Genomic DNA, 12,411 nt, shown 5'->3' on the forward strand with positions numbered 1-12,411 from the left:
CCACTTAGTAACACCCTAGAAACACCTAAACACTCAAAACACCCTAGCAACACACTAACAACCACTCAGTACACCCTAGAAACACACTAAACACTTCAAACAACCCTAGCAACACTAACAACCACTTAGAACACCCTAGATACACACTAACCACTAAAACACCCTAGCAACAACTTAACAACCACTTAGAAACACCCTAGAAACACACTTACCACTAAAACACCCTAGCAACACACTAACAACCACTCAGTACACCCTAGAAAAACACACTAAACCACTCAAACACCCTAGCAACACACTAACAACCACTAAGAACACCCTAGAAAACACACTAAAACAAAAACACTAATACATTGAGAAAAACTTAGAAACAATCTAGAATTACAAGCAATCTGAGAACACCTTAGCAACCACCTAGAATTACATAGCAACACACTAAAAACCACTCACAACACCCTAGAAACACCCTAGCAACACACTAACAACCACTTAGAACACCCTAGAAACACACACTCACTAAAACACCCTAGCAACACACTAACAACCACTTAGAACAACCTAGAAAACACACTAAACACTCAAACACCCTAGCAACACACTAACAACCACTTAGAACACCCTAGAAACACACTTACCACTAAAACACCCTAGCAACACACTAACAACCACTCAGTACCACCCTAGAAACACACTAACCACCTAAAACACCCTAGCAACACACTAACAACCACTTAGAACACTCTAGAAAACACACTTACCACTAAAACACCGTAGCAAACACACTAACAACCACTCAGTACACCCTAGAAACACACTAAACACTAAAACACCCTAGCAACACACTAACAACCACTCAGTACACCCTAGAAACACACTAAACACTCAAACACCATAGCAACACACTAACAACCACTAAGAACACCCTATCAACTACACTGAAACACTCTGGCACTGGACTAACCATTCAAACATCCTAGCAACACACTAACAACAACTCAAAACACCCCAGAAACACACTAACCATTCAAACACCATAGCAGCACATTAACAACCACTTAGAACACCCTAGAAACACACTAACCACTAAAACACAATAGCAACACACAAATAACCACTCAGTACACCCTAGAAACACACTCAAACACCATAGCAACACATTAACAACCACTAAAACTTCCTAGCAGTACACATTAACAACCACCCAGAACACCCTAGCAACACACTAACCACTCAAAAACCATAAAAACACACTAACCACCACTAAAACTCCCTAGCAACACATCAACAACCACTAAGAACACCCTAACAACTACACTGAAACAACCTGTCACTGCACTAACCATTCAAACATCCTAGCAACACACTAACAACAACTCAAAACACACTAGAAATGCACTACCCACTAAAACACCCTAGCAACATACTAACAACCACCCAGAACACTCTAGTAACACACTAGCAGCCAGTCAGAACACTTTGGTAAATGCATAGCAACACCCTAGTAACAACACTGCAAATGCATTACAGCTAAATTTATTTAGTGATTTATTGCAGATTTTTTTGATTTATTGATTATGTGAAATTTATGATTATGTGTGGGACTTTTTCTACAATTTATTTCTAAAAATAACAAACTCCTGCCATTTCTCCAGGACACACAGGCTGGATTCAATTTGCAGAAGACTGAGAGTTGAATTTGGACTAAATTACAGTGCAATTTAGTTGTTCTCTGTGTATCTCAATGTGCTGGTGGCGTCCATGTGCATCTCCAAAATGATCTTACTGTTCTTAGTTTGCTACTGTTAACCTTCACCAACCATTTATGAGCCGGAAAAGACATAACGTATAACACAATAACATTCCTCTGGTCATAGAGGTTTTTAGATGGATGCAGAGGCTTTTTGGGTCAGGTAGAATCCACAATCTCTGACAGAGTTCGTTTGCTGGCTTTTATGGCTGTAGTCGCTGTGTTTTCCACCAACTGGCAACCCAGGGTGTTGAAATACTATCGGGTAAATTGGCAGACCAAACAAAGACCAAAACAAAAACAGATATTCTGACACGGAATGCAAACTTCAAAGTACAATATCTGGCTGTAGCATTGTTTTTCAGAAACAGTCCTAGATGCTTTAATGGTATAATGTTCATTACATATTTCATAGATTTTTTTTTTTTTAATTTAATCTATCTTTATTCATAATGAGAGTTGCAATTGCTCATCTTGTACGTGGTGTCATGCATATTAACTTTTACCCACAACTCACTGATAAAACAGATATTTTGGAATCTGAAATTGAATTTAAAGACACCAAAACTTAAGACAGCATAATAAAAATACTGGATATCTGAGAAAATTTCTTAACATTGAGCATGTGATATTGAAGAGCTTTAGTGTTTTGTGAAAAGTGTAATACAAATAAATCAACCTGACTTACAGATTGCATCGGTTGCACTGAGCGTGTGATTTAGGTCACTGACCTGTAGCATTGTGAAGCATCAGCTGCTGTATTTCTGCTGATTATATTGTTGTATAATTGCGCACAAGAGCGGACACTGACTCACTGGATTTATTTATATCATCTATCAGTCAGCATGTTTATGTCTTCCCTTTATTTTACACACTTCCTCTTTTTTCACAAATGCTTTAAAAAGCATAACTGCACATGCACCAGATATCTCCCCCTCTCCCTCCACTTCTGTTATCTGCACAGTAAATACTGTAAAGAGACACTGACGTCAGTGACCTCCACATTTAGAAACTGTATGTAAACCTCCAGAGATCTCCGTCACCTCATTACTGACGGCTCGTGGTGACAGATTCACCTCTTCTCAGATGGTGATGGTTATTTATGTTAAATATCACAACCTCTTTTGTGGTTCATCAAGTACACATTCACCCAATGCAAATACTGAAATAGTTACAATTGTTATTGGAATGCTTTTTTTATTTCTACATTTCTATGCCTTCATTATTTTTAATAATTTAGTTTTGGATATTTGTATAACATATTATCCAAATAAAAATGTTTAATATTATCTAACAAATAAATCTAAAATCATTATTATTAAAATAATTTTATATTAAATAATATAAAATGATCCAAATAATAAGATATATTTTGTATAATACAAAGATTTTTGGATTTTTATATTATGGATTTTATCTATCATTATATATCTCCGTATTCAAAATTAGCTTGATGATTATAAATACAGCACACGCTTAATTCTTTGAAATGCCAGAAAATGCATGAATTTTTAGTTCTGTACATGGAGATGAGTTTACCTGCTATAAACAAAACTCTAAATATCTTTCCAAAATCTGATGCCACTAACCTGGTAAACTTTGGTAAATCCAGTGACTATTCATCCTCAAACGCACCCGTTGAATAAACCCAGTATTTTGTAAACACAACTTTGTTTCCAGATGTCTGATTAAAAACCCTTTGAAGTTTTAAAAAACAATCAGATTTATAGAGTGATTGATCTTGATCAGATTGCTAGAGTAAGTGTTTTCATCGTACACTTAGAAAGAGACTATGTGGTGTCTGACGTTCAGACTGATGTCATATCGACTCTTTAAAACAGGCTGTTAGTAAACTTAACTGGTTACACTGGTGCCAATTCAAGAGTGAATCAGGCCAGCAAGACACAGATGGTCTCCTTCACAAACTCTCCAAATCCACTGCTCACTCCATCTATAAAAATACAGAGATGTCGACATCAAGTTGAGTTCCTGATATCCTGATACAGGGCTGGAGTTAGTCGGGGTCAGCCACTAAAAACACATTGATTTCTTACTGGTTGAGCTAGTTAGTAGACTAGTGGAAACACAAACACACAAATATTAACATAAGTTAATATTTAATATTTTAAATATCAGTCAGTAATTTAATGTCAGTAATTTCATACACACACACACATTTATATGAAGAGTTCCTTTGCAAAAACAGATTTTCATTGTGCATGAACTATGAGTTGAGGTTAATGGTCTCAATTACAAGAAATAATTGAGTTTAACAAATAAACAATTTTTTTTTTTTTTTTCACAAATCCAACTTCATATCTCACAATTTGACTTTGGCTTTTTTTTTTTTTTTATTCACTTTTACAATCTTTCATAAAGGAAGAATTTTAACCAGAAAGAAACAAAATATTGACTAAATTTGTTGGCAAAAACACAATCTAAACAAAATTACAATAGCATAGAATAGTAGAGTTTGCATTGGAGTTTGATTTTAATTTAATTAAGGTTCTAGCCATGGTTTGTTATATTGTAAAATATACTATTTTGCACTTTGTATGACGTTTGTTGAAAATCTTCCAGCCATATGTGACCCTGGACCACAAAAAACAGTCTTAAGTGTCAATTTTTTAAACCTGAGATTTATACATCTGAAAGCAGAAAAACGTTTTCCATTTATGTATGGTTTATTATGATAGGACAATATTTGGTCGAGATACAACTATTTGAAAATCTGGAATCTGAGGGTGCAAAAAAATCTAAATATTGAGAAAATCACCTTTAAATTTGTCCAAATGAATTCTTAGCAATGCATATTATTAATAAAAAAATAAGTTTTGATATATTTATGGTAGGAAATTTACAAAATATCTTCACGGAACATGATCTTTACTTAATATCCTAATTATTTTTGGCATAAAAGAAAAATCTATAATTTTGACCCATACAATGTTTTTTTTTTTTTTTTTTTTTTTTTTGGCTATTGCTACAAATATACCCCAGAGACTTAAGACTGGTTTTGTGGTCCAGGGTCACACATATGACATGTAAGAAGACACGTCAACCACATGCATGAATCCCCTCATATTCAGCAGCTGATAAAATCAGACCAATGAGAAAGCAGAGAAGAGTTTCTCGCTCGCCTGATTAGCTCTCCACTGTATAATTGGCAGTTGACTGGGGAAGGTGGGGAAAAATAGAGCACTGGCCTCATTTCGCTCTCTAGAGACGATTCAGAGAGAGTAACGCAGGCACCACACAGAAACCAGCAGCCCAAGGACAAAGCGGGAAGAGCAGTGATATGAGACAAGGCCACGAAAACAGCAGAGTGACTGCAGAAACCGGACTTTAAGGACACCGGACACAAGACGAGGCCTTTTAAAGCATACTATACCACAGAGAAATGCATGTGAGCTATTCAGTAGTCCAATAGAACCAGTATTGGGTGACAGAAATAACTAAATACAGCAATTTTTCCACATGTGTTTTGTCCTAGCGTCCATTCAGCTTGCTCGCTCCCTTTTTTTGTGAGAAGAAACCCTTTTACACACACCTCCTGTTGTACTGTACTTCATTCTCTCACATACATAGCGCACCGCCCCCTCCTATGTAGGACAGGGTGAATATAGATATATTTCCAGTGAATTGGTCCCCAGAAACTTTAATTGGAGAACTTCCATGGAACAGACTGTCCCACTTTTATAACCCGTTAAACAGAAGTGGAGCAACCAGGTCCGGCATTGGTCCCTTCATTTCTCTCACTCTCTTTGTGTCTCTCGCCGGCCATCGCTCCATTAGAAAAGAATGACAGTGCAGATAACGGACAATTAAACTGAGTGTTGGTGGTCTTTTCTGCACTCTTTCCCTAGAGCTCAGATTGAGATTGGCTCTTGAGAAGAGCACAAAAGAACTTTCTATTTCCATATCACACCTGCTAAAGCCGTGGTGACAGAGATCATGAATGGTGCTTATCATTGTGAAAACAGATCAATCATACACAAGATTTATTGTGAATAACAGTGAATTGCTCAAACGTTCATTCGAATGCAGTAATGACATGATTTAGAAGAACAGTACTAAACAGCTCAATAATATACAATACTATTCAAAAGTTTGGGGGTCGGTAGCATTTATTAATTTCTGGAAAGAAGTTCTGTCTGCTCACCAAAGCCGCATTTCTTGATTAAAAAAAAAAAATGCAGTAAAAACAGTAATACTGTGAAATATTATTGCAGTTTAAAACAGCTGTTTTCCATTTGAATACATTTTAAAAGTAATTTATTCCTGTGATGCAAAGCTGAATTTTCAGCATCATTACTCCAGTCTTCAGTGTCACATGATCTTCAGAAATCATTCTAATATGCTGATTTGCTGCTCAAGAAACATCTCTGATTATTATCAATGTTGAAAACAGCTGTGCTCCTTCATATTTCTGTGAAAACTGATACATTAATTTTTTTTAGAATTCTTTGATGAATAGAAAATTCAAAAGAACAGTATTTATTTGAAGTAGAAATCTTTTTTAACATTATAAATGTCTTTACTGCCAATTTAATGCATTCTTGCTAAATAAAAGTATTCATTTTATTTTAAAAAGAATCTTACAAACCCCAAACTTTTGCTTCACAATGGGTGTTATGGGTGTTGCAATGTGGATGCTAAGGTGCTTTGATTGGTTACTAGATTGGATGGTTCTAAACTCTCTAGATTTGACTAAAGTCCCTTCTTCAATTAAGTCTGTGGAACTTTTCCATTAGTTTAATCGTAATTCTGATCACTTCATATACAGCCCGTTACAGAGCTACGTGACCAACCATCATTTTACATCCAGTAAATCTCCTGCTGCTATTACATAAGCCACACAGAATTTGTCAAAACAATCCAGATGCAAGGATGCATTTCAGAAAAATACAGGTGCATGTGAGTATTTATCAACATGAAGAGAACAGGCACTAAGGACACCAGTGACCAGTGTTGCTAAAATTATCACACCATGTTGTCCTACAAAAACCACACTAGTGCATGTGATACATCTCCTGCAGTGAACAAACGGAGGAAACTCAGCTGATCATAAATTAACTGAAGTCTGGGCCATCAAAACCTAACTATTTCCTTGAATACTAATGCATAACCAACATTTTCTGTATGTTTGAGGGTTTTTCATAGATTGCTTAACCTTGGAATAAAGTCTTTATTTAATCCTGAGTAAAAGGCCACTTTTAGCTCTGGTTGATGAAATTCTGATTCAGAGCTAGTTAGTTGTGCTTCTGTAGTGCCAAAGGTGAAGAGTGTGACTCAACGCAATGCTACAGGTGTTTGTCAGCACCACATGCACTACCAATAATAAACCATTAATGCTTATGGCATTAAATATTCATGCACTGTTTAGTTTCAAACATAACGGTTTATACTCCAGCATGAATTTCCTACTATAGGACTTGCCAAAATGTACACAAAAGTTTCAATAATCTACTAAAATAACTACTGCATGATTGTTACATGCTTAATTGTTCAATGTTAATAAACATCCTACATTTGCAAAAAATAACATTAAGTCAGATTTTATGACTCTACACTGTTACATACCAAAACTGACAATTAATTACTAACACAAATTGAAGTATGAACAGCGTGAAACTGGTACAAGATAGCTCAGAGTGACGTTAAAACAGGAAATCACACACTAACAGCCCAAATAATGAAGAGAAGCTTTAAAGAAGGAACCCGAACGAGGAGGAAACCCACAGCCGTGACCTCAATCAACAACATACAGGAGGTCAGAGCTCTAGAAGAGAGGAGGAGTAGGAGCGAAAACTGGGACGAGGAGAGACAGATCGTAAATGATGCTGGGAAAGAGCTCAGGACACAAGAATGAGTGTAAGTGTAAGAAAAAAAAAACAAGACCAAGAGAAATGCCACAAAAACACAACAATCAGTCAGTCCACAACTCTTTAATGTCACAAACACACATGTTGCTCTAAGACAGATAGAGAGAGAGGAAGATATAAGAGAAAAACAGAAAGATAGAATGACAGACAGACAGACTGACTGAACAACAGACAAAAAGATGGATGGATGGACCCATGACCTAAATGCTCTACTGTTCGAGCAAGAGAAATTTGCATGTTTGAATGAAGTTATAACTGAAAAACCACTTAAATTTGGGCTTGTTCCTCACACAAAGCTACATTACAACTTAGAATATAGCAAAGGACTCATATTGATTACTTTTATGCTGCTTTTTGGATCATGTCAGTCCCTGCTCTTTAAAAAAAAAAAAAAACGTATGAACAGTTTATGCGCATAGCACATATCTATTCATGAAAACACATCATACACAGCTGAAGATCACACCCTGCACAAACCGCAGTAAAATCGAACAGCTAATTGAGCTCAAACTGTTCAAACACACATATGAACAGTCCACACTGTCTCGATACAGATTTCACATGTTAGTGTTAAAGTGTACAATCATGCTCTCTGACGCACCTTTGCTCTCAGCAGGCCCTTCACACCAGGAAAACAGCACACACACACACACACACACACACACACACACACACACACACACACTTCCTCACTCACTCACCATCAGCACAGTTTACAGCAAAACACACACTGAAGTCAAAAGCGCTGCATATGCAACTACTGCAGTTCCCAGTCCTGCTAATGCACACCAGCACAACTGCAACACTTTCTCAAAAGTCATCTTTCAAGCATCCCGGGAGTCATGTGCATGCAATAGTTTCTATCATATCTTATCAGATGCACTATCCAATTGGGAATTACCTGATTGTTCAGCTTGAGCTTCCTCATTCCAGCACAGAAGAGCTGCCTCGCTCCAGAGACGTGGTCAGCAGGGCAGAACAGGGTCCAGAGAGACGCAACCAAAGCAAACAGTCATAAAATGTGAATAAGTGTGTTTTCCCGCGCACATTCAGGCGCTGCATCCATGCAGGATCACCTCCAGCACTGGAACAATCTCTCTTCTGATCTCTCCCGCTGTCATGCACTCAAACACTCCTCCCTCCAGCCTCGCTCTCCACACACATACACACACACACGGCCTATCAGATCAAACTGGCTAGTATCTGAAGCTTGGGATTCATCCGGATCTTCTGTGGCTTTGTGGGAAGAAGTCATCTGTTCTGCTTGGAAACCACTGAAAGCCACAGAGGAAAACATAAATGTTTCACATGTATAATGCAAGACATCCATGCATATGTGTGTGTAAGTGTGTGTGCATGTAGAAAAATATCTTTGCAAACTCTGACACTCACACACACACTTAAACAGAAGTGGGTCATGATTGGAAAAATGAAAGGAGAAATTAGCCTGCCTGCGTGTGTTCATGCGACGTGCTGGGGTGAATTAGACTACAACTGCAGAAATAATCACCAGTCCTCTTCACGCTGAGGTTAATCACCATCACTCACCCACAAGGTTTGTACGAGGACACTGAGAACAAACACTCAAGATACACTTACAAGACACAAAACAGTAAGAGAGAATGACTGGCCTTCACCGAATAAAAACTGAACGGATGAAGACAGAAAATCAGGACAGAAACTACAGAACATTGCCTTCTTCAGAGTCTGTCTGTGGGAGTTCTTCCTTATTAGTGTCATCTTATTAATTAAGCATCATAGTATCATAGTTGAGCATGAAACCTCTAAAACTAGTAAGTGAAGTATTAAAGCTGCAGAGTTAGTGCTCCTTACCAGCATTCTTTTAGTATTATTTATATATTATTGTTGTATTTAATAATATTTTAAATTAGCTTTTATTTTTGTTTTCAGATTTTAATTTTATTTCCATTTTAATTTTTATTTGGTTTGTTTTAGCAATTTTATGTGATATTCTTTTTTTGTTTTATATGAAAGTTTTATAGTTTTATATTTGTATAGAAATATTTGGTATAGATTATATTTGGTTTTAATATTTTCAATAAATGCTTGCTAACTGAGACACTTCAGTTGTTTTTTGTTTGTTTGTTCTTTTTTGTTTGTTTGTTTAACAAAACTTCAAAATAATAAAATGAAATAAAAAACTAAAAAAAAAATCACTTCAACTTATAGTAAACTTATTTAGTCACCAATGCAACATTTAAAATGTTTGTTTTATTTTTTTAAGCTTAAGTTTGTCATTTAATATTTGTTTTATTTTATTTCAGATTTAAAGATTCAGATTTATCTATCTATCTATCTATCTATCTATCTATCTATCTAGGTGAACTGAGGCAGTGAGTACTAGTGAGTTGTCGGGTCAAGCGAGTCTTCAGTGTTGGTTTTGTCAGTACTTCTCTATTTTCAGGCGTCTGTAAGTAGGTCTGCCACAATGTTTGAGTCGCATACTAGCAGTCCTGCTGCCTAATTACTAATACATGTCTTTCTTCAGTTCATGTCTTTCTTCAGTTAGGCAGCTGTGGCCTAATGGTTAGAGATTTGGACTTGTAACCAGAAGGTTGCAGGTTCGAGTCTCGGTGCTGGCAGGAGTTGTAGGTGGGAGGGAGTGAATGAACAGCGCTCTCTTCCTCCCTCAATACCCATGGCTGAAGTGAACCCCCAGTTGCTCCCTGGGCGCTGGATATAGCTGTCCACTGCTCAGGGTGTGTGTTCACGGTGTGTTCACTTCTCACTGCTGTGTGTGTGCACTTGGATGGGTTAAATGCAGAGCACCAATTTCGAGTATGGGTCACCATACTTGACAAATGTCACGACTTTCACTCAAAACAGAACTCAATGTGGCCTGTTTGTTGCCAGCAGTAGGTCGTGTGTTGCTCCCCACCACTTTCCTGTTTTCTGCTTTTTCAAAATGGACCCAAGTCCCACCCCGTCCTCTCACTATAACATAAAACCTCTGCGTCCTTAAATTGAGGCTGATAAACACTTTGGTTCCTCGACTAGTTCATGCATTAACATCTTCTCACAGAGCTGATCTGTGTGCTTTCAAATGAATAATATGAATTTGATGTATTACATGAAGACAGAGCTGAAACCATTTACATGCGTATATGCTATGTTGCGCTACCAAAACAGTAACATCTTGTGTATAAATTAATCACATTACCCATAAGGATGCATAATTAATTTATTCAAGTACTTCTCAAAGCTAGATCGCACTTAGTCATCCTGTCAACAAACTAGATTTTCACATTTATGAATAAAATGTGAGAGGTTTCTTACAAAAATCGCTTGATGTTGAGGTGGTCAGAGCGTTGCTATGTAATTGCTTGTTTGTTGATTGCTTATAGATAGTAGTTAATTATTGTGGTTAGTTGTTGTTGGTGTGGTTCCTTCTTTGTTGTTATTTTGTGTTATTGATGGTTGTCTGGCCAAGAAGACACATGCTTTGAGGAATTATTCATGTCTGGAGCACAAACACATAGCATTGCTGAGTCTAAATATGGAATAAGCAATAATAATAGTGATACTTAATCTAGTCAACACCACTAATTAAGACTGGCCAGTAAAAACAAAACCTCTACTTGCAGCCTTCTCTTTCTAATCTTAAAACATTGTAAAGATGCCTGGACTGTTTTAACATTGAAAACAAACTACTGGAATAACTTGTACTCTGAGATGAATGCAAATTACCTCAAAATCCCCACCATGTCTAAAGCCACATCACTGACCCTCAGTCCGTTATAGATAAAAATATTAGATAATAATCGATCTGTGACTAATTGCTTTTGTTCAAGTCATTTTGGACAAAACTGTCTGCTAAATGCAAGTTTAAATGCAAGGAAGATGAATATTAAAACTGTTACAATTACTAATGAAAACAATGTGTATAATAGGGCATCAAATAATTACAGTACGACGCATTATCCAGGTTTCATAGAAAGTGCTGTTTCATGAGGCCAAAATGACTCAGCGGGAGACTTTCTGAACAGCTTCTTTCATTTCATGTGAAAATGTTCCTACACATGTCCAGTGTGCACAACTGTGCAAAAAATTCAACCAGCACATTAAACATATATTAAACACAAAACTGATTCAATCTAAAGCAAAAGAATTAAAGTGCTGACTAATAAGTATGTTTCTGTTTATAAAGAACACCATCACTGGGTATTCTGGGAAATCCAAAGGAAAGTAACACACACACACACACACACACACACACACACACACACAGTAATGCAAGTTCCTCTTTCACAAAAAGCAAATAACTAGGAACTAATCTTGAATAAACTGTGAAAATGTTTAGAAATTAAAGATAAGAATAGAATAGAATAGAATAGAATAGAATAGAATAGAATAGAATAGAATAGAATAGAATAGAATAGAACAGAATAGAATAGCTTAAGATCTAGAACATTGACTGTGATTAATCAGACACTGAAGTGGCAGTAGCAGAAGCATAATCTGAGGTATAATCTATTCATTTAATGTCACTTCTCTGCACATGTACATTTTGAATGCATACCTTAAACACATTTGTTTGCTGTTTTGTGTGACATTTGCTGAGGATGAATTGTCTCTTCTAATGTCGGTTTGAGTCCTGTTGAGACGCCAAATGTTGTCTTTGCTCTCCAGTGGATGCCACTGACCTGTGGGACTTCCTGTCAGAAAGGACTGAATGCAAATTCATCAATCCAAGTAAAATCTAAATCAAGACCACATACTCTACAACGGCCCAAATGCATCTGAATGACTCTCTGAGTG

The 12,411-nt window shown here is 36.7% G+C and overlaps 1 protein-coding gene across 4 annotated transcripts in view; it reads right to left on the reverse strand.

The window, feature by feature from the left end:
- LOC109052160 (SH3 and multiple ankyrin repeat domains protein 1-like) overlaps positions 1–8,804 on the reverse strand; it is a 50,808-nt gene extending 42,004 nt beyond the window's left edge. For 2 of the 4 annotated variants that reach the window (XM_042714779.1, XM_042714783.1), the window contains exon 1: positions 8,534–8,801. The gene's annotated coding sequence lies outside the window, so the exon portion shown is untranslated. Of the gene's footprint in view, positions 1–3,336; positions 3,472–8,533 lie in introns of those variants that run through there. The other 2 variants (XM_042714781.1, XM_042714780.1) reach the window with 2 other exon arrangements.
- Between the last annotated feature and the right edge of the window lie 3,607 nt (positions 8,805–12,411).

Source organism: Cyprinus carpio, chromosome A24 (assembly GCF_018340385.1).
Source record: "Cyprinus carpio isolate SPL01 chromosome A24, ASM1834038v1, whole genome shotgun sequence".
Classification (NCBI taxonomy): Eukaryota; Metazoa; Chordata; class Actinopteri; order Cypriniformes; family Cyprinidae; genus Cyprinus; species Cyprinus carpio.